Below are 21,412 nucleotides of genomic sequence, written 5' to 3'. Positions count from 1 at the left end.
CTCTGAGTCTCAAAAATGAGTTGTGATGAGGCAGCATTCAGAGAATACATGGAGTGTGAGGCTGAATAATGGCTCACAAAGATATCCAGGCTCTAGTCCCTGGAACCTGTGAATGTTCCCTTATATGGCAAAAAAAAGGGGGGTCATCCTTGTAGGTATGATTAAATCAAGGGTCTTGAGATGGGCAGATTGTCCTGGATTGTCCAGGTGGCCCTAATGTAATCACAGGGATCCTTATAAGAGGAGGCAAGAAGGTCAAGCGAGGAAGTAGGAGATGTGACAACAGGAGCAATTATTTCCTTGTCTTGTCCATCTTCTGGAGGTCACCAAGGGGTCATGAGCCACAAAATGCGGGTAGCGTCCACAAGCTGGAAAAGGCAGGAGACGGCCTCTCCTCCAGAACCTCCAGAGGGAGCCACCCCTGCCAGCACCTTGACTTCAGCCCAGTGACACTGATTTCGGACATCTGACCTCCAGAGCTGTAGAGAACAAATGCGTGTTGTTTTAAGCTGCTAATGCTGTGGTTGTTTGTTACAGCAGCTCTAGAAAGCTAAGACACACACGGAAGGCATCTGGCGCACAGCAGGTGCTCAGAAATGGCAGTTGTTGGTGTTTGGACCCCATACGATCTCCTTCCCCCAGGGAGGCCCCCTCTTTCTGCAGCCCACTGAGGCCTCTGGGGCCAGGCCTTCTTCCCCTGTGTCCTCCCAGGAGCCGGGAAGGCAGGGTGGGCGGGAGAGTGGACCGTGCTGGGGGCTGGGAAGACCCTGTTTGGGTTAAAGGGACCATGGCACTCACCCAGCACTCAAACTCAAACAGTGAGAGCGGCACTAGCACGCCCTGTGCGCCCGGCTCTGGGCTACTCGCCTCGCACGGCTTTCCCCACTGAAGCCTCTCAACCACCCCAGGAGGTAGGGACTACCCTCAGCCCCATTTTACAGACGAGGAAACTGAGGCAGCAAGTTAAGGGTTTCCCCCGAGCCACCCAGCTGGGCGCAGAGGAGCCAGGTTTAGGACACAGGGCTTTCTCCCCCAGCACCTATGCTTAAAACACCACGACTCACGTTCGGATCTCGCTTCCGTCCTGTTCTTGTGTCCATCCTGGGAGACGGGCTGAGCCCGGTGGGAAGGGCTCCGGGTGCATATCTTCACCCTGTCACTCTAGTTTGAGAACCCGGACAGCTGACTTCACCACTCTGTGCCTCAGTTTCCTCATGAACAAAACATGATGAGCCTGCCTCCCAGAGGGGCTGCCGGGATCAGATGACACGACCTACAGAAAGGGGTGCAGTCATCTGGCGCAGAGTAGGGCATCGCATCACACCTGCTGCAGTGCCTTCCTTTACAGATGAGGGGCTCAGGGTCGACACGGGAACTCACCCATCCCAGGCCACCTGGGAGCTCTGCACCTTGACCCCCCATAGGACCAACAGACCCCAGAGGTTGGGGGTGCTGGAAGCTTCCGGAGCAGGTGGCTGCAGGCTTCTGCCCGAGCTCTGGTGAGTCAAAGCCTTAGAGCAGCAATTGTCAGGAAGTCTCTAAGTTACTAGGTTCATTCACTCATTCATTCAACATTCCTCTGCTCAAAATCTGCCAATGGCTTCCTTCCCATAGCACTAGAATTGCATCCAAATTCTTCACCAGGCCTTCAGCCCTGAAGACACTGACCCTCCATATGGCTCTGCCTTCAGCATGCCCCCTACTTGCCCCTGGCTTGTTACACACCAAGCTCTCTCCTGCCTCAGGGCCTTTGCACTTGCTCTTCCCTCTGCCAGGAATGTTCTTCCCCTGGCTCTACCCATGGCAGATTCCTTCCTACTCTTCAGTTCTCTACTCAGATAGTCCTCCTTCTCTCACACCCAGCTAAGTAGCCCCTATCCGTCACTTCACCTGCTAATCTTCCTAGAATTTATGATTTTCTAAGATTATCTCCTTTATGTATGTAAGCATCTCTTTGTTGTCTGTCCCATCCCCATCAGGACGCCTGCTCCATGACAGGAGGTATCGCTCGTCTGTTGATTCCCCAGCACCCAGCAAGATGCCAGCTACCCAGTAAATGAAAACATTTATGTTGGGCCTATTGAGCTTAGAGATCGAAATTGTTTCCCAAACTGTAAGCAGGAGGTCAGGGGAGGGCTCGTCGCGGGGTGAGGGTGGGAGCCCGGCCTAGGGACCAGGCCGGAGACTGGAAGCACCTGAAGGCAGAACGTGGGTCCACATCCTCCGCCCGCGGCTCTAGCCCACACCCGAGCGGGTCCCACGGCGGCCCCAGGCCCGGGGTGGGGTGTGAAAGCCCTCGGGGGCTCCACCCGGATCCCACAGCAAAGCCCCCTCCCCCCAAGGCGGGGGTGGGGGACGCGCAGTGGGGCGCGCGGGCCGCCAGGGGGAGGTGTTGGGGCGCGCACGACCCACCTGGCGCCCGGGGCCGCGAGCGGGCGCAGCCAGGCCGCCCGGGAACTTTTTCCTCCCGCTCTCGCTCCCCTGCTCCCCCCGCGCGGCGCCCGCTCTTCCTGTGCGGAGGGGATCGCATTTCCCCGCGGCACCGCCGACACCAGGCAGGCCCGGCCGGCTGCGCCGCCAGGGCCCGCTCCCCGCGCCGCCCGCTCCCCGCGCCCCCGGGCGCCGCCCCCGCCCGCGGCTGGGCTCCGAGAGGCGACTGGAGAGCGAGGCGGCGGCCAGGGCGAGAGGCGAGCCGAGCAGGCCGCCCTGCCCGCGGCCCGAGCGCCGGCGCGAGGAGGGGGCGCCGCGGCCCACCCTCCTTCCTGCCTGGCCGCGGGCCGGCCGGGCCGCCGCGCCCTGACCCCCATGGCCGCCCGGGCCTCCGGGCCGCGAAGTCGCAGCGCCGGACCCAGGGCCCCCGAGTGAGCGCGGGCGCCGAGGTGAGCACCGCGCGCCAGGGCGCGGGGGCGCAGGGGGCGCTGCCCCGGGGCGGGGGCGGCGGCGGCCGAGGCAGGGGGAGGAATGGAGGCGGGTGCGGGGCCGAGCGCGCGTTGGGCCGGGAGGTGGGGGTCCCCGGGGTCATTGCTTTGTGTGGTGTGGGGGGTGCGCGGGGTCACCGGCTGGCCGTCTGGGGAGCTGCAGGGTGGGGGCGCCGTGCGCCGCGGATGGGGGTCTTCGGGAAGATTCGGACGGCCGGCTGGGGTCGGCTCGCGGCGGCGTGGGGGCGCGAGGAGAGAAGCGAGGCCGCGTGTGGCTGGGGGCTCTGCGTGCGCCGAGGTGCGGAGTGTTTGCTGAACGTGGGGTGGGGACCTGGGGGCATTCACAGGGCGCCGGGGGCGGGAGGGGAGCTTTGTGCGCGCGTCCGGAGCGGGGGCGGGGAGTTGACTTCCCCGGGCGGGACTGGGGCCTGGTGGGGGCCCCCGCGTGGGAGCCGGGGCCGCAGGGGGCGGCGAGGGCCGTGCGTGGGCCAGTGGGGCGCGCGGGGCTCCCCGCGGTGACCCCACGCGGGCAGCGGCGCCCGAGCCTGTGCGCAGGCCCCACGGCCGGGCAGGAAGCGGCCCCAGAGTCCCGGGAGCTCTGACGCGGCCAGGCCCCGGGCGCGCGGGCCCTTCGTGGGGTGACGTCACGGTCGGGGCACCGGACACGCGAGCCCCGTGTCCCCGGACGGCGGCGCGCCGGCCAGGTTCATGGCCCCCGCGCCTTGGGGACAGGGGACCCGGGAGAAGGACTTGGGGGCCGCGCGCACAGCGGCGTCGCCAAGCGCGGCGGGGACGAGGGGGCAGCAGGACGCGGGAGTGACATTTGGGGCCTCGGTCGCGCTGGGGGCCGCCGAGGAGGGGCGGAGGGGAAGCGAAACGGCAGGCAGGCCCGAGGCAGCCGAGGCCGCAGCTTCCTGGGGCGCCCGTTTTCCCAGCGAGCGGTTTCCCTTCCTGGGGCTCTCGGTGGCCCTCGAATCCACGCCGAGCCTTGGCCTCCGCTCGGGAGCCCTCGCTCGCGGGGAGCCCCCGGGCTTCGGCTCGGAATGGACAAAACCGAGCGTAACAATGCGCTATTGGGGGGCTGGGGGAGGGGCGCCGCGCTGAATGGCGGACCCCGGCCCGAGCTGCCCCTGCGCTCCACTCCCCCGCCGCGCCTTCCCCCTGGCTTCAGCAGGCTCCGATTCAAGGACCCCCGCCGGACCGCACGGTTCCCTCCCACCCGAGGTGCCCCCCCCCCCCCCAACTTATTTTTCTTCCAACGCAGCGGTGTGTTGAGCCTTCAAGGGCATTACATCTGGTTGCAATCCAGTTTCATGCCGCGGCTCGGCTGCTAAGACCTCGCGCTGACGTCAGAGCAGGGGAATTACTTCTTTTTACTTTATCTTTTTTTAGTTGTCTGCTGCCCTGGGAAGGGGAGGCGGGGTGGGTTAGGCGAGCTCTGATGTCCAGGCGCCAGCGCCTTGGGAGCCCCAGGCTGGGCCTCTGCCTCTCTCCCCGGCTCCATCCTCCGTGCAGACCTGGCTCCGCCTAGGTCAGGCTTACCCTGGACGGGGGCAGCCCTTGCTGTAGGCTGAGTGGAGACCCCTTCCGACTGACCACACAGCTGCGTTTCCAGAAGCTTCCCTGGGACGTGGCCCTCGGGGTCTGGAAGCTGGAAAGGGATCTTCTAGTTTACCACCGTCCCCCCTGACAACAGCTGGGCGTGTGGCCCCGGGAACATCCAGGAGGGGTCCTTAGGAGCGAGGAGAGGCAGCCTTTTGGGTGACACGGAGGAGTGGACACACACATTCTGGTCTCCCAGAGGCTCAACCCCAAAGTGCTAGCAAAGGCTCCTACAGGCAAAAGCCTTGGAGAGAAGGAGAGTGTATCCAGGGGTGACCCAGGCCCCAGAAGCCAGCTATGGGGTGGGCAAAATGGGACCTTTCCCGAAGCCAGGGGCCTCTGGCTTCCTAAACAGAGGGCGCTCACCCACTCTACAACTGTCTTTCCTTCCCTGTGGACCAAGGGGCTCTTGTAGGCAGGGCCCCTGTCTTATTCCTCTTTCGACTCCCAAGTCTGGGCCACCGGCTTTCAAACTCTTGCCCAGGACCCAGAGTAAGAAATGCATTTTAGGTCGTAATTCCCTTCACATCTACTATGTATAACTGAAACAAAAAAAAAGTTCAGTGAAATAACTCTTGCCTCTATTACGTCTGCTGACCTGATACTTTCTGTTCTGGTCTATTTGATTATTTTTTTAAAAAAAGTTGCTGATTGCGACCCACTAAATTGATTTCACAGTCCACTAATGGGTCCTACCCAGAGTTTGTAGAAACAAGCCTAGCAAATGAATCTGGCTTCTATTCATTCAACAAACATTAGCTGAGGCCCTAACGTAAGTTCTCTCTTTTTTAATCACACATGTAACACATGGATTCATTCCCATGGTGGAAAATGCAAATAACCCAGAGCTGTATAGAGGAAAAGGAAAAGTGCCCTCTGCGCCACCATCCCCACAGGGGACCCCAGGTGACAGGCTAACAGAGCACGTCCTTACTCGTGTGTGTGCCCATGTGTCAGGCATATGAACATGTGTTCTTTTCCCTCAGAAGAGAACACACCTCAGGCTCTTACCCAACTTCTTTTTCCTTTCCATGTGTCTTGGTGAGGTGCTTCAGGGCAAGGCTCCGGGTTGACTTCTGGCTCCGCCACGTGCTGAATGAGTGTCGTCTCTCTCTGTGCTCAGAGTCCCTGTGTGTACAATAGGGATGGTAGCATACGGGCCTCACAGGACTGGAGTGAAGATTTAAGGAGTTCATCCGTATAAACATAAAATTTAGAACAGCGCTTGTCCTAATAAATGCCAGCTGCCGCTATCATCATTATTATTACTATTCTATTTCCGTGGCAGCCTGTGTTTGCACCTTGTTGCTTTCATAGCCGCCTGTGGCTGTCTTTCCCCCTCGGGGTGTGGCCTGCAGGCAGGGACGAGGTGGAGGCGTGTGCATGCAGCCGTGGACATGGCCGCGTTTCTTTTGGAGAGGCATCTGGGCTCACTGGCCCCAAGGGAACCGGTGTTTTCCAAGGACCCACCATTTTCAGAGTCCTGTGCTTGAGGCACCTGCCTCCAAGAAGGTCACAGCCCAGTGAGTGACTGCTACCCAGATGACACTTGAGGGGACAGTGGGCCCATGTGCTGGGTCTTGGCAGGAAGCAGGTCCTCCTGTGAAAGTGCCGTGTGAGTGTTGCGGGCTGATGGGGGGAGAGCGGATGGAGCGTCTTTGGCGAGACTTGCCCACGTGAAGAAGAGCAGAGGGAGATGGTGCATGATTCACTTCCAAGATGGGTGGGATGGACACCCTGAGCATTAGGATTCAGGGACGAGTATGCCCGTACTTGGCCACGGTGGGGGCCTTTGTGGAGGCGGGGGCTTCATGGAGGGGGGGGCTTGGAGCAGGTGCTTCAAGCACAGGTAGGTGAGAGGGGTGTTCCTGGCAGAGGGAACACACCAGCAAGTCTTTGAAGGCTGGAGTGGACGTGGCCTGTGTACCGTGGCCAAGGCGGAGGAACCGGCTCAGAAAGAATGGTGGCGGAAGAGGCCGGGCTGTTGCCTGGGCCCCTCTCTGGCCTCCTTGCCTCCATCCTGCCCCCTCCCAGCGTGGGCCGTACTGCAGAGTAAGCTTTCTCAACCACAGCAGATACCTCGGGGGGCTCCTGCTGCCCTCTGGATAAAGGGGCTGGTCCAGAGTCCTTCCCTTGCTGCAGGGACCCTTTCTGGAGTCTTCCGCCTGCTCTACCCTATTCAGTCCCATCTGCCCCTGGCACAGCAGAGCCCTCCTTCCCAGGGTTCAGCCACGTGCGTTCTGCCTGAGCGGTTCCTTCCACCTGGGATGCCCTTCTCTTTCCTCCCTGCCTCCCAAGACCAAAACAGACGTCCTGTCTCCTCCTCCTCTGACCTCCGAGGCAGGATGAGTCATCTGCCTTTGTCTATACCCGTGGCACAGCGGTTGTCACGGAATTATCGGTAATTCTGTCAGCGTCTGTCCTCCCCGGGGCTGGAGCTTCCAGGCCCGAAAGCGCACCCCTCCTCTCGCCAGCCCCGGCTGCCAGGGCGAGGCCTGGGACAGGACACGCTCAGGAACGCTTCCTGGCAGGAGGGCCAGGTGAGGTGGGGCGGCTGAGGGCCCAGACGTGGTTTCTCTGGGCCCCTGTGGAATCTGCATGGATTCTTGGGGTGCTGGTCGGGGATTCTGTTCTGTCAGACTTGTGAGGAGATGAGTGAGGCCAGAGGAGGGCCCAGCCCCCAGGCTGCTCCCCGAGGGGCTGAGGAGAAACTGGCTGATCCTGTTTCCCGGGGGATTGAAGAGACGGTTTGAGGCCTAGCTGCGCCCTGTGCCTGGTGGGTCACTGGGGACCCGAGCCTGGAATGTGACACCAGGGAGGGGGCGGGGAGGGGGTGCCAGGTGCTGGAGGTGCAGACTGGGGCTGGCTGGCAAAGGAGCTTTTGCTCTCTTGGCTCTGGAATCTGTGTGAGTGGTGTGTGTGTGGTGGGGACAGGCAGGGTTGAAGGGTGGGAGAGGAGAGCGTCAGAGCCATGGGAGAGAGGGAGGGAGATGTCTTGGTGCTGAAGAGCATGCCTCGAATCAGGAAGGAAACCCCCAGGAGTGCACGTCCCCGTGACCCTGGAGCCTCGTTCAGCTGGTCCCTCTCTGGGCAGGCACGCCCACGTGGTTTGCTCCCCTTGGCCACGTGCTCACACTGGGCCCAGAGATGGGCGCGCGGAGGTCTGGGCTTCCGGGCCCTCCAAGTCGAGGGGCCAGGTGCACAGTGAACGTCCATCCAGTGTCCACACCAAGTGATGAGGCTCAGGGGAGAAGGGGCAGCAGTGAGTCCTGTGTGAGGGGAACAGGGAGCTGAGGGGCCGAGGGGCGGGGCCTGGGGAGCCACAGGAAGGAGTGAGGGCATCGCCCCTCTCCACCCGCCTCCGTCTCAGCTGTGAATTGGGGGAGGGTTGACTGCTTAGGCTGAGAAAGTAGGGAACCCAGTGGAGAGGGCTTACAGGACAGAGCTGGGGGCTCGCTCAGAGTGACCACACGCCCCAGGTGGGGGTCTGGAGGGAGGACGCGCAGGCCCATTTCCTCGAGTCCCCTTCTCAGAGGCGGCACCTGTCTATACGGCAGTGTGGTGGGGAGTGGGCGCAGCCCTGGATTCAGAATCAGGCCGAGGTCTGGGTTCCAACTGCTGCTTCAGGCGCCTCACTTCCCTCGCTGAGCACCAGTTTCCTTTCCTGTCAAAAACAGCAGCAGTAATTGCGGTAATTGCTGCAAGCGTTCAATGCGACGACAGTGTTGGTGTGTTTTGTGATCTGGAAATCATGGAGGCCCTGAGCTTGGGCTCATAAACACAGGCTTTGGGGTTAGGTCAGCCTGGGTTCAAATCCAGGTACCAGCTGTCCCCTCCGAGGCTCCATATGCCCACCTTTCAAATGGGCATGATCACGGGATCCTCGGGGTTGCTGGTGCATCGCACTTGGCAGGCACGGCTGTTACTCTTACTGCTAACGGACTTTGCGTGCAGAAGAGATCGCTGTTGGTCTTCCCTCCTGTTCCCGCGAGGTTGCCTCTGACCTTCCCTGGGAGAACACTGGCTGAAACAAGACATTGGTGCCTGTTTGTTTTCCAGCCAGGGTGAGGCAGGTGGATCGAGTGGGTCTTTGTTACACGGTGGGGCAAGTGAGAGTTAGGGTTTTCTGGCCAGTCTCTGCTTCCAAAGATGCTTTGCCCGGGTGCCGTGGGGGACCCGGAGAAAACATCCAGCAGCTTGCGACTTCACTGGCAGTGAATGTGGCAGTATAACCAAAAACTCCCTCATTTGTTCGTTCATTCATTCGTGAATCACGTGCTGAGTACCTGTTGCACACCAGGGTGCTGGGAACACAGCTGTAGACACGATGTGTTTCTAATGCAGAGTAGCGGGTCAGCACATGGATTGGGGAGTTCAGCTGCCCGGGTTCGCATCTGGCTCTGCCACTTCCTAACCTGGGCAGGTCACTTTTTTTCCTTTTTTGTTCCTTTTACTCAGTTTCCTCATCTGTAAAGTAGGGAAACCACAGCACCCATGTCCTAGAGCTGTTGGGAATTAGTGAACTCATGCAGATAAAATACTTGAAGCAGTCCCTGGTGCACAGAAAGTGCTAGAGAATGGCTCTTCCTCTTCCTCCTCAGTTTTCTGCCTGCCCTGAGGAGCCTCGTGGACCAGCCTGGTGCTGGGGGAGGTCAGTTCCAGCCCGGGCTTTCTCCAGAGCGATGACACCCCGCAAGGGAGTGATGGCCTTCCAGCGCCCGCCCAGGCGGGCCCACTTCTTGAATGGGCACTTGTCACCTCCTGGCCTTGCTGATTGTTCCCTGGTGACCTGGAGTTGGTTCTCTGCAGGGGAGCTCGGTAGCTGAGGCCTGATGGTGGGGAGGCCCTGTGAGGGCCTTGTTCACCCGGAACGGTCTGGCACCAGGCAGGCTTCAGACTTTAAAAAAGAATTTCAGGTCAAATATTGAAGCTGAAAGTGTTTTCTGATTGCCAGAGGCCGCCAGCTGTGCCTGGGTGTCCTTAGACAGATCCCTCCAGCTCTCTGAGCCTCTATTTCCTCATTTATCAAATAATGAGAAGAATAGTACCTACTTTATAGTTTTGTTTTTTTAAAAGGATTAACTGAGATGCTGCCTCTAAAGCACTTCGCTGTACTTGGCACATAGCAAAGTGATTAATAAATGTTGCCTGTTACTAATAATAATAATAATTCTCAGAAAACGTAAATGTAAATTTAAAAGCATTTGAAAGATTTCTTCTTGGGGGCTACAGTTCCTTAGAGATGTGAACTTGTCAATCTTCCACTAGCCCAATAGGACAAAGCATTGTTACAATGACTGGAGAGACACTGAGGCCCAGAGAAGTTTAGCTACTGTAGCAAAGTCACACAGTAATCCAGGGCAGGATCGGGAAGAGGGAACCAGAACTGGATTTTAGTCCATTGCTCTCTGATGGTTTGATAGTTACTCCTTCAGCAAATAGGGGTGATCAGCATTGACACATAGCTGAGCTCACATGGGCCTGCTTTTGGTCTGGTGGGGAAAATGAAATTTGTACATGATTATGATAAGAGGTAAAATAAAAATCACCTGTTCTATTCCGAGGAGAAGGAGAAAGAGTCATACATTCATTCATTTGGCGGGGGAGGCCGCATTCTGCCAGGCCTTAGAGCAGTGGTTCTCAGTTGGGGGCGATTTTGTTCCTCAGGGGACATTGGGTCAAGTTGGGAGACCTTTTTGGTTGTCTCAACTGGAAAGGTGCTGACATCTAGTGGGTAGAGGCTAGGGATGCTGTTAAACAGCCTGCGATGCAGAGGACAGCGCCCACCACAAATTATCTGGCCCCAAATGTCAACAGTGCTGCAGGGCTTAAGAAACTGCTCTGGAAACAGTAGTGGCCAAGCGGACCCTGCCCTGCCCCGTCGAGGCTCACAGTCTAGTAGGTGAGCAGATGTGAAAGAAAGAATTGCACAGATGTGGGTTTAATTATACTTGTGTTGTGAGCTAAGGCAAAGTGCAGAGCGCAGGAAGAGGCTGTCCGTTCCACCGGGGAGGCCTTGGGGAGGCCATTCCAGGCAGAGGGCACAGCCCCAGCCGTGGCTCAGAGGCAGAACATCAAAAGGCATGTGTCTGGGGACGTGCCCCCTGTCGGGTTTCCGGAGGTGGGGAGGAGATAAAGGCCCAGAGAAGCCTCCCCTTTGCCTGGATTGAGGGAACTGCAACTCCTAGGGTGCCCTGCCCTGGGGGACTGGGCTGCGGGGACCTGCAGAAGCCTGGCGGGTGGGAGGGAGTGCTGCCCTCGCGGGGGCCCAGCCTCTGCCCTGCTTTTATTTGCATCCCTCTGATAGGTGGGAAAGAGAAGCAGGAAGAAAGAGAGAGAGAGAGAAGAGGAAGAACAATATTTTCATTTCAAACACAGATAGGGGTGGGGGAGGTGGGAAGGAATCCGGTTTAGGGTACCTTTGAGACAAGCACAGAAAATCCCCACTGTGGCCCGAAATAGCACGAAAAACAGACGTTTTGCCAAATCAGACTTAACTGAGTGACTCTCACTTCTTGAGTCCAGCAGGATGTGGATGGAGCTGGCTTTGCTCCCTTAGGGTGACATTGTCCCCTGGGGCCCCGGCCCTAGCTAGTTAAACCGAGAGGCCCTGGTCTCCCACAGGACAGGAGCCTAGTGAGCTCTACTTGGCGGCGCTTGGCCTCAGCTTGAGCGTCCAGAGGGCCAGAGATGGTGACTTGGGGGATGCCTGGCAGCATGGCCAGAGGGGTGAAAGCTGGACTGGGAGAGGCCTGGTTCCTTTAATAAGTGAGCCTGTCTCTTTGGATGTTGAAAGGGAACGTGGAGAAAAGCCATCATTTAATGAGTGCCTGCTATTGTTCTTGGCATTGGGCAGTCCTCTTTAAGCCTTATTAACTCCCTTATACAGATTATCAAGGAAACAGAAGCTCAGAGAGGTTAAGTGACTTGCTTGAGGTCACACAGCAATCAAGTGGCAGAGCTTAGATTGGAGACCACATTGACTGGGCTCCAAAACTAGAGCCTGCCTGCTCCTCACTCATCTCCTCGTGGCGGTCACCCATCCATTTGGCAGATAGTCACTGACTGTGAAATAATACTGCAACCTAGTAGGAAGTTTTTAGGGCTTGGAGTCAGACAGAAGTGAGCTTGAATTCTGACAGGGCAGTTTGTGTCCATGGCTGTCTCTCTTGGAGCCTTCTGTCATCTGTCAAGTGGGCAGAATCCTGCCTGTATCCTTGAGTTGCTGTAAGGGTTAAACTGTGCATGGAAGGGGACAGGAAGGGGAAGAGGGAGGCCCGGGAGGTTAGGACCTGCCCTGGGCCACCCAGTGTGGCAGGGCCCAATAAAAGAGTGGGCAGAGGGAAGCTGGAGAGATTGTGATATCTCTGTGCAGTATCAGTGTTGGGTTTCTTTATTTGAACGAGGAGAGAGGGCAGCCCCCACCCTGCAGGTAGAGAAGGTGGCATGGAATGTGGTGTTTATTTTTCTTTGCCTGTGAAAGTCCTGTTTCAGCTCAGGCTGATAGGGCTTCCTAAGATACTGCAGAGGGTGTCTGCCATGCAAGGGATCTTCCAGGTGCCTGCCCAGGGCGGGCCCTGCGAGGGCACCTCCCAAGTGAGGCCCCCAGTGCAGCCTGTAAGCCCTCATTCCAGAGCCTAGGATACCTGGGAAGGCCCAGAAAGAGTGAGGGGTGGGAGGGCCATGAAACTGGGCATCCCTCCGCTCCTTCAGCTCAGCCCTCCTGGCTCCATTCATCTCCTTATCTCCTGGCTGCCGGTGGGCAGCTGGGAGGTGGGGGGCAGCCTTCCTGAGGGAGAAACGAAACAAGGCTTGCTCACAAAAAGAGAGGGGCGGTTGGCTGGGTCTCTCTGGCTCCCCTCCCCCTGCCCCAGCCCCTGGCTGCGGGCTTCTCTCCTGCTCCACCCAGCTGGCACCCTACATTCTGAGGCAGGAGGGGGCTGCAAAGCCATTGTGGGTCAGGCTGCCTCAGCCAGGTGCTGGAGCACTGGGGAGGTGGATTTGAGGAACCATAGGGTCCCCGTGAGGCAGGCCCTGTTGGAATGGCGACCCCCTCCTTCCCTTCAGGGGGCGGGAAGCAGCTTGGAGAGGAAGCCAGGCCGGCAGGTAGCAGAGAAAGACATGGGATGGATTGGGGAGGGGGGGGGGAGCCGGAGAGAGAGCAAACAAACAGGGCTTTGTGTGGCTGCAGATCGCTGTCTCGGAAGGGAAGCAAGCCTGGGGCAGGGGGAAGGGGAGCAGCAGACGAGAGGCCAGCGCATCGCTCTGGGCCAGAGATAGGCGGCTGGGCCAGCCCAGGCTGGGTGGCCAGGGAGCAGGGAGTGCCACTGTGTGGACAGGCGCCTGGAGTCACAGCCTGGCGGACTCCCAGCTTGCCACTTCCCTCAACAGATCTGGGCTTGTTTGCCCACCAAGCCAGGGCAGTCACTCGTGTGTAGGTCTCGGGGAGACAGGCATCTGGCCCGACTGGCCTGGCCCGGCCAGTATGACTCCCATATTCCTGTTCCCCGCCGCTGCTCGGAGGACTCGGTATCAGGGGCTCAGGGTCTCCCGGGGAGCGGCCAGCCCAGCTGGGTGTCCTGGGCGGGCAGGGACGGCTGCAGAGGTGCGGGCGCTTGGGGGCTGTGACGAGCCCTGCCGAGGGGCAGCGGACCCGCACGCCCAGGAGCAGCCTGGCGCAGCGGGCAGGGGCTGGCTCTCAGGCCCCGCACGGGGGGCGGAGCGCGCGGGCTGCGGAAGGGACAGGGCCGGGAAGACGGCGCCTTCGTGGGGAGCCGAGGGGCCGCCTTTGGGAGGCTCGGGTCTGGATGCTCGCGGGGCACGGCCGGCCCGCCCCGGCCTCCGGGAGAGGCTGCGGTGGGAGCTGTCCGGCCAGACGCGCGGGCAGCTCGGTGATCGCCTCCGGGCTCACTTCCTCCTCCCCGTGACCCGAGAGGGGGCGGCGAGAGGGCAGGCGCCCGCGCTTCCTGCCGCCCGCGGCGCCCACCCCTTGGCCGCGCGGGGCCCTCCGCGGCCGACCAGACGGCCCGGCCGGGGCCGCGCGGGGGCCGGGGCCGCGCCCGTCGCCATGGCAGCGCCGTCCCGGCACGCTCCGCGGCCGCCGAGGCCCCGCCCCTCGCCGAGCCCGCCCTTCCCGGAAGCCGGGCGGTGGGTGGGGCTCCGGCGGCCGGGGGATGCGCGCGCTGCCGGGCCCTCCTGTGCCCCCGGGCCTGGGCGAGGGGCTGGGGGCCGGGGCGAGGCCCGGGGGTGCCCCTCCCGCAGCCGCCCCCCGGCCCGAGGGCGCGGCCGCCTTCCTGCAGCCTGCGCCCGCCGGCCCTGCTGCCGAGCAGCGCTGCCCCACGCGCCCTCCTCTTGTGCCTCGACTTCCCTACCGGTCCCTCGAGCGCCGCCTTCTTTCCCCGGTCTCTTCAGAGGCACCGACTCAGCTGACCTCTGTCCCCTCCTGCCTGGACTGGGCAGACAGCTACATTTAATGCTGAGCTTGGGGTCTTGGATGGGAGGCTCGGTGCCTGTCCGCAGCTGCCCTTTGGCCTCCCCCAGGGCACACGCGCGAGGAGAGTGAGAAGGGGCTTCGGCTGTAGCAGGAGAGACTCAGGCTGGATATCAAAAAGAACTTCCCAGTCCTAAGCGTTTTGTTTTTGATGAAATTATCAAATTAATAACATGTCCATTTTAGAAAAACCTAAAAATACAGGGAAACAAATCTCCTTTAATTCCACCCTTAGGACATAACCACTGTCCACATTTTTTCTCTAGACATAGATGAACAATATATGGTAAGTAAATATAAAATATAGAGTCATGCTATATGTTTTGTAAGGCACTTGGTGGTTTTAGTGGCTTTTTTTCTCACTATAAAAGGAGGACAGGTTTATTAGAGACTTCTGGAAAATATGATGTTAAAAGAAAAACAATTCACCCGTGCTTCCAGTCTGAAAGCAACCGGTTATGTTTGACTTCTTTGCCGCGTCCGTGGGGCTTGTTTAAGTATGCCGTCACTGCTGTGGATGCCATTGGATGTCCTGCTTTTCTCACTTAATGTTGTATAACATGCTCCTTCTTCCTGAGTCTCTGGGCGTCTTGAGGGAACTGGAACCACATTCTTGAGAGGGCTTCAGGAAAGAGCTGGACTGGATGGTGGCTTTCTGACTTTGTCCATCCTCTCCCCATCTTCAGACCCCCAGGAGCCCTTCCCCCTTGCCACTAACTTTGATAAGCAGTCTGGGCCAGGGGGTCCTGCTTGGTGGAGGCCAGGAGGCCACCCAGCCTGGACAGGGACGCTGAAGACTCATGGCCCCAGCTGAGATCCAGCCTCCAGCAGCGAGGGGCTTTAATGGGCCCCAGATGTGCAAGGCGGCAGCCCGGTCTCAAACTTCAGCCTCATCCAAGGCCTCCCTTGCACAGCCGTGCTCAGACCCAAAGACCCCTTGCTGGCCAGGTGATCCAGCTTCTACTCCCTCCCTACATCCTCAGAGCCGATTTCTACTGCCTTGGGCTCCTTAGCCTCTCCGGGGGCAGGCAGGCCTGGCACCAGGCGCAGCCTCCCTCTGCCCAGCTGCCCCTGAGGCCTAGCTCCAAGCTGCTTTCTCTTCTCTCCTCTTCCTGAACAGTTCGGTTCTAACACGTCCAAGCCCTGCGTGAAACAGGCCTTGGGAACTCACAGTTGCCAGGGATGGATTGGCATTTAAAAGCATCCAAGGCTTGAGGGAAAAAGCTGAAGAGATAAGAGAATGCAGGGCCCTGTCCCTGAGCAGCAGCTGGATTTGGTGGATGGAAAATCACAGAATGCCCCTTTCCCGGGGAATGACATGCCTGGCGGAGGGGTGGCAGGTGGGGCACTAGACATCATGCCCCACTGACCACCACCTGCCCCCACCACTGTGTGCTCTCCGAAATGGGAAGATGTGGGAGGGATGTTGTGAGCCTACAGCCAATGGCCCTGTAAATTATATTCTCTTAACAGGTTTATTCATTTATAAAATATTTAAGACCCGTTTCACTTTACCTGTAGCAAGGAGGCAGCCAGGTTGGGCCTGAGATTGATGCTTTAAACATGATTTATTTATGTGGATTTGCTCTTTTCAGCTAGGAGCCACCTGCCATATGGGATTTAACCAGGTGGCAAGATGGGTGTGTGTCTGTGTGTGTTCCCAGGCTTGGGGCCTGTGGGTGTGCAGCATGTGTCTGTGTCCGTTTTTGGGGGGCGCGTTCTGTATGTGGAGGGGGTGATGCTCCTTGCATGGGTGCTGCACCTGGGCATGCGTGAGTCTCTCTGTGTTGGATTGCTGAGTATGTGCCTGTTTGTGTGATATGTGTGTATAGAGGGGGTATCTGTGTTTGTGACTAGGGACCAGTGTGTGGTTGTGTGTGTGTCTGGGTTGGGGAAATGAGCTGAGGGGGTGGGTTTGTCTGAGCATGTCTTGGGTGCTCATGTGTGTGGTGGTACCCGTGACACGGGGTGGGGGGGGCGGGGCAGGCGCTCCTCTGAGTGTCTGTGTGTGTCCCACGTGAGGCCTGTTCCTGTGGGCGTGTGGAGTAGGAACTTTTATCAGTGGTGGAGGCAGTGGCCACTGGCTAATTGCTGGGCATTTACTTTTCCCCCTGGGTCCTGGGCACTGGGAGGAACTCGATGCCTGGCAAACCTGAGTTCTGTGACCCCGTGTGGTAGAGCCTTAGGCTCCAGGAAGGACTGGCTTTGGGGCCTGAAGGGACTCTGACAATCCCTGACCCTCTTCCAGCAAAACTGGGCCTTTCCTGCCTCGTGGCTCAGAACCACAGAGAACTCTCCTGTCAAGGTGTTCCAGGTGCCCATTTTACAGATGGGGAGAAACTGAGGTCGAGAGAGCACATAGCCTATTAGTGGCCAAGCCGGGACCCTAATGCCGAGCACAGCTCCTGCTCCAGTATCCTGCTCTGGGGCAGCCCTCCCTGGGCCTCACTTTCCCTTCTGCTACAGGAGGGTGGGTTCCCAGGTCCCTGTGCTCCTCTCACACGGAGCACCGGAACTGTAAGGGCCACGGCACAGGGGAGGCAGGCAGCAAGGACAGTAAGGAACGATGGGAAGATCCCTGCTCTGGGCCCTGAGTCCTGGCCCTGGGGGCAACTCTGCACTTGGAGTGCTGTCTCTGTGCCTTCCCCTGCTGCAGCCCCTGGCCCACATGGGGCCCAGTGGCCTGGGAAGTGGCAGGCATTTGGTTTTCCTCAGCCTTGTGACAGCCCTCAGCTCCCCCCACCCCACCTTAGCAGCTAGTGCGTCTGTCACTACTTTCCTAATGAGGCTGCCGAGGGCCCCCTTGGGACAGATACCTTTGCAGGCCAGCCAGCAGCTGAGGGGGTGGGCTGGCCTCAGGGTCAGGTTGGGAAGAGGGAGGCTGAGCCCCTCTCCTGCCTGCAGGGACACGGAGGCCATCCAGGCCCCTGAGCCGGTGGGTGGGGGTGGGGAGGTGGGGCCGGAGGGCTTGGGAGGCATGAAGGCCCACACCAGCAAGCATTTTCTCTCCCGCTGTGACTGTTTGTAGTAACAATACTCCCTCTGGTCGACAGATAGGTTTGCAGGCCTACTGTGTGCCAGGACTGAAATGAGCCACCATCTGGGTGTTTGTAATCTCTGCTCTTGGGGGTGTGGCCACAAGGGAAGGACGGTAATCAGGTAATCAAGTTACTGCTGTCTTATACCTTCCTGTATGGGAATGCACGTTCCTCGGGAGCCAGGACGGGCATGGCAAATACACTCAGAGCTCTTCTCATGGACAGAGGGAGTCCTGCCTAGGGGACTGTTCCAGGCGCTCACTAAAGGCTCAGCAAGGACTGAATGAGTCAGGGGACCCAGATGCTTGCTCTGTGGCCCCAGGCAACTGCCCACCTTCTCTGGGCTAGAAATTTCCTTCTCCATCAACTCTGAGTGGACTCAGGCAACCTGAGTCTCCTCTTGCAGTGCTCTTTGCTCTTCTTGCCACGGCCTGCGCACGACGTCTGTGGACCACAGCCTTGACTTTGGAATGCCTGAGGCACTGCCCCAGGGGATACCAAGGCAGCACAGCACAGCTGCCTCAGGCCCCACCTGCCATTTGATCTGGGCCCTGTGCTCTCACAGAGCCAACCCAGGGCCCAGGGAAGCCCCGAAGAGACGGAGCCTGCAAACGGTCCCCGTTCCCCTCCACTGTAGAGGGAGGCAGGTTTTCATGCACTCGTGTTCCTTTGCTCACCTCGTGCTTCTGGAGCACCTATTAATTGCCAGGTGTTAGACTGAGGTAGCAAACTGATTGTCCTCCTGCCACATTCTGCCCACAGACCCATTTTCGAAGGAAGAAACAAAAATCAAGTGAGTTGCCAGCGAGTAATCCTTGGGCAATTCCACACCCAATTCCCAGGTTACAATTCATCTGGATTACTACAGCCTGCTTCCCCCAGGGCCACAATAGGTGGCGCGGGCTGCAGCTGACACCCCGTGGAGGTGGGATACACAGCCTCCACCTAGCCAGTCTCCACCCCTCCCTGGTAGCCCTTCCTGGCCGTGTCCCACGTAATAGTGTGGTTCCTGGTTATGAGCCCAGCCTGTGGAGCCACACTGCCCAGGTTCAGATCTCATTGGCATTTTACCAGCCGTGGGACCTCGGCTTCCTCCTCTGTAAAATGGGGATTACAGTAATAAGTACCCACTAGCTCCTGGGGTCGCTGGGGCTCGGGTTTAAGTGAGAGAATTTCTGCTAAGTGCTTAGAACGGGCTTAAGTGTTGGGTGCTGTTATTGACGTTGTGCTGAATAAAGGAACCGCTTGCAGGCTGAGACCTGGGTTCTAGCTCCCTTGTTTCAGGACCCTGTGTGAGTCACATGGCACCTCCAGGCCTCAGTTTATCCAGCTGTTTCTTTGAGAAAGAAACACCTGCCCTCTCTGCTTCTTCCCTCACCCTCCAAAGACTGTTCTTGGAACCTGGGCTGGGCCCCTGGGGTCAGGGCCAGGCAAACCCCCTTTCCTGGCAGGGCCCTTGCGAGCGAGGCTCCTATCCCTGGAGTCCCCAGGCTGGTGCCCCTCTGGCACTGGCCGCTGTCCCTGTGGGGTTACCGCCATGAAAGCTCTTCTCATTCTTACTCTAATGAGCTGCGTTAATGCTTCTGGGCCACAAACGAATGCCCAGGTTTTGTTGCACTGGCTGACTGGAGGCAGGGCACCGCGGAGGCAGCTGCACGCCCGCCCGCTCATCCTGCGGGTGCCTCCCACCCGACGTGGGAGAGGCTGGCGATGGCAGGTCATCGAATTAATTTGTTGCCCTGCCTCATAGAGCCCTGCTCTGCTGGCGGCCTCAGCGTTCCCTCCGGCCATGGCCGCTGCCCAGGGCCACCTCGGTGCAGGGCTGCCACCAGCCTGCAGGCACTAGGCCGTTTTTGGCTTGGCATTCAAGGCCCTTCAGGACCGGCTGCTGTCCACTGACCCCATGCCGCCCTGTTCTGCACCATCAATGGTGGTCGTGCGCTGTGTGCCAGGCACCCTAGAGGGCGTTCCACATGACCTCTCTGAGGCCCCCGGATGCCTCTCTCTCTGCCTTCCCTCCTTGCCTTTCAGAAGCTGTTCCGACTGCCTGGAACAAAGGCCCCTCTCTCCCCCTCCCTGAAATCCATCCCTGCCCGGTCCGGTCCCTGCATGCCACCTAGGGATGGCACAGGGATTGGGGGCTGCAGTGCTCCCCTGAGCCTCTGCCCAGGCTGGGGGCCCTGGGGGGAGTGGGGAAGGATGGGAACCTCAGGGAAACCTTGAGACTTGGGTGTTCTGTGTGGGACCTGCCTATCTTCCTCCCTACCCGCACGGTGAGCCACTGGGAGGGGCCTCAGGCCCAGGGGGGCCTGTATCCCTTTCTCTCCATCAGTCCCTCTGCTCTCACCCCTCTCCTCTTTTTCAGCAGAGGGAAGGAGAAAAGGGAAGGGAGAGCCGATAAACTGGTCATGTGGTTTCTCCAAGATGGCCGCTTCTCCTTCCCCTGCCTCTCCACTCCCCTTTGCACCCCAGCCCCTCCTGTCTGCCCCTCCAGCCCCTCCTCCCCTCTGGTCTGCACCAGCTGCAGCAGCTGCCCCAGTGGGCTCCTGCATTCCCTCTCTGTGCTGTCTCAGAGACGAGCCCAAAGCCTAACGGGGTATCCCTGTGCGGGGCAGTGCTGGGGCACAGAGGGAGTCAGCTTGGGGCTCTGCTCTCCAAGGACTCCTTTCTGAGTGAGATGTCCTTAGAGAGGAATACGTGTACTCTCAGGTAAAAAGGACCAATTTAGAGGAAGCAGAGGACGGACTCTGAGCCTGGACTGGGAAGGTCAGGAGAGGCTTCGAAGCTCGGCCTGGAGGAAGGACCAGTGTGAGCTACTCAGAGGGGCTGGGACAGTGCCTCAGGCCGGGGACAGTGGGAGAGAGGTCTGGGGCAGAACAGCGGCTGATATGTGGCGTGCTGGGGAGTAAAGGACAGCCACAGAGAGCCGCAGCTCACTAGAGGGCGGTGAGGCATGAGGCTGGAGAGGGGGACAGAGGTCCCTTTGTCACCCAGCAACCTTCGGTGACTCCTGCAGCCAAGAGGTGCCAATTCAGTCCTTCTGATGGCGAGCAAGCTCGTACCACCCCTCTCATTCCAGGCCTAGCCTCAGCCTGTTCCCCACTACCAGCCCAACCCTTGGATGTTTATTGTGGGCTGACTGTGTGCATGTGTGGGCGCAGGTGTGTGTTGGCAATGACCCTGTGAGGGCTCAATGGTAGTGGGGCCTGCTGGGTGGGCCTCTTCTGGTTTGCTGGGGTCCCAGCATGCCTGGCCTTCAGCCAGGACTTGGCACGCTCCATCCCTGTCCCCAGATGTCCTTGCAGACAAGCTGGAGGTGAATGGGCAAGCTGCCAAGGGCGTCAGGTGGCATCCCAGGCAGGCGCACAGTCCTCCCTGATTAATGAGGCGGTGGAAGCCTGGAGGGAGGTCTGTACTGGCATGCCTCTGGGCTCTGCCCTTGCCCGGTCAAGGCGAGGAGTGAGGCTCGCCTAGGTTAAGCACCTACTCTGTGCCGGGCTCTGTGTGGAGCTCTTGGTACTCTCTAGCTTGTCCCTACTCCTGAGGTGACTTCTATTACTGTCTCATTCTGCAGATGGAGACACTGAGGCTATTGGGGGTGCAGTGTGCCCAGAGTCTCTTAGCCGGGGGCTGGCAGTGCCAGGCCTCGAATGCAGGTCTGTGCAGCCTCAGAGCCTGTGACTGTAACTGTTGGAGTGTGCAGTGTGCATGACGCATGCTCTGTTCCTGCTAGGCTGGAGGCTCGTGGGGAGGTGGGGCCGTGCCCTTTTCAACTCTGTCTCTCTCATGGCGGTCGGCACAGTGCTTTGCATGCGGTAAATGCCCGTGCACGGATGGTTGGGGCAGTGAGCTATGCATGGGGCTCATGGGCAGTGGGACAGCTCCTCACTCTGCCTCTCTGCCCCACCCACAGGAGCTGGGGGGCTGGGGGGAAGGACACTCGGAGACTCCAGGCTTCCTGGGGGAGGGGGGCTCAGAGGAGGTTGAGGGCACCACTGCCCTTGGAGCTGTGGGCCTGGTGGGATGGGCCGCACTGAGTCAGTGGTACTGCTTGGGCATGGATGCTGAGCCAGGGTTCAGGGGCAGGGTGGGGGCTCTTTCTGACCAGGCTCCTGGGCACAGAACCTTTGGGAGGGGCTGTGAGAGAGGAGCATATGCTTGCAGCAGCCGGAGCAAGGGTCTTCACCCATAACCTTTCTCATTTGGGGGCTCCCTGTAGCTCAGGAAAGATGTCAGTTGTGGTCTGGGGCTCAGGTTGATGCGGGGGGTGGGCAGGGCTGGTGGGCAGAAAAAGTACCAGTAACGCTCATAATGACCACAGCGTTTGTTGAACACCTACTATGCATCAGGTGTTGGGTGCATTA

The 21,412-nt window shown here is 59.3% G+C and overlaps 1 protein-coding gene across 1 annotated transcript in view; it reads left to right on the top strand.

Moving 5' to 3' along the window:
* Positions 1-2,412: 2,412 nt before the first annotated feature.
* Positions 2,413-21,412, top strand: part of RAI1 (retinoic acid induced 1) — a 118,574-nt gene continuing 99,574 nt past the window's right edge. The window contains exon 1 of the mRNA XM_023653664.2: positions 2,413-2,879. The gene's annotated coding sequence lies outside the window, so the exon portion shown is untranslated. The remainder of the gene's footprint in view (positions 2,880-21,412) is intronic.

This window comes from Equus caballus, chromosome 11 (genome assembly GCF_041296265.1).
Source record: "Equus caballus isolate H_3958 breed thoroughbred chromosome 11, TB-T2T, whole genome shotgun sequence".
Classification (NCBI taxonomy): Eukaryota; Metazoa; Chordata; class Mammalia; order Perissodactyla; family Equidae; genus Equus; species Equus caballus.
The sequence above is the reverse complement of the archived record's forward strand: the minus strand, read 5'-3'. Positions and strand labels throughout refer to the sequence as shown.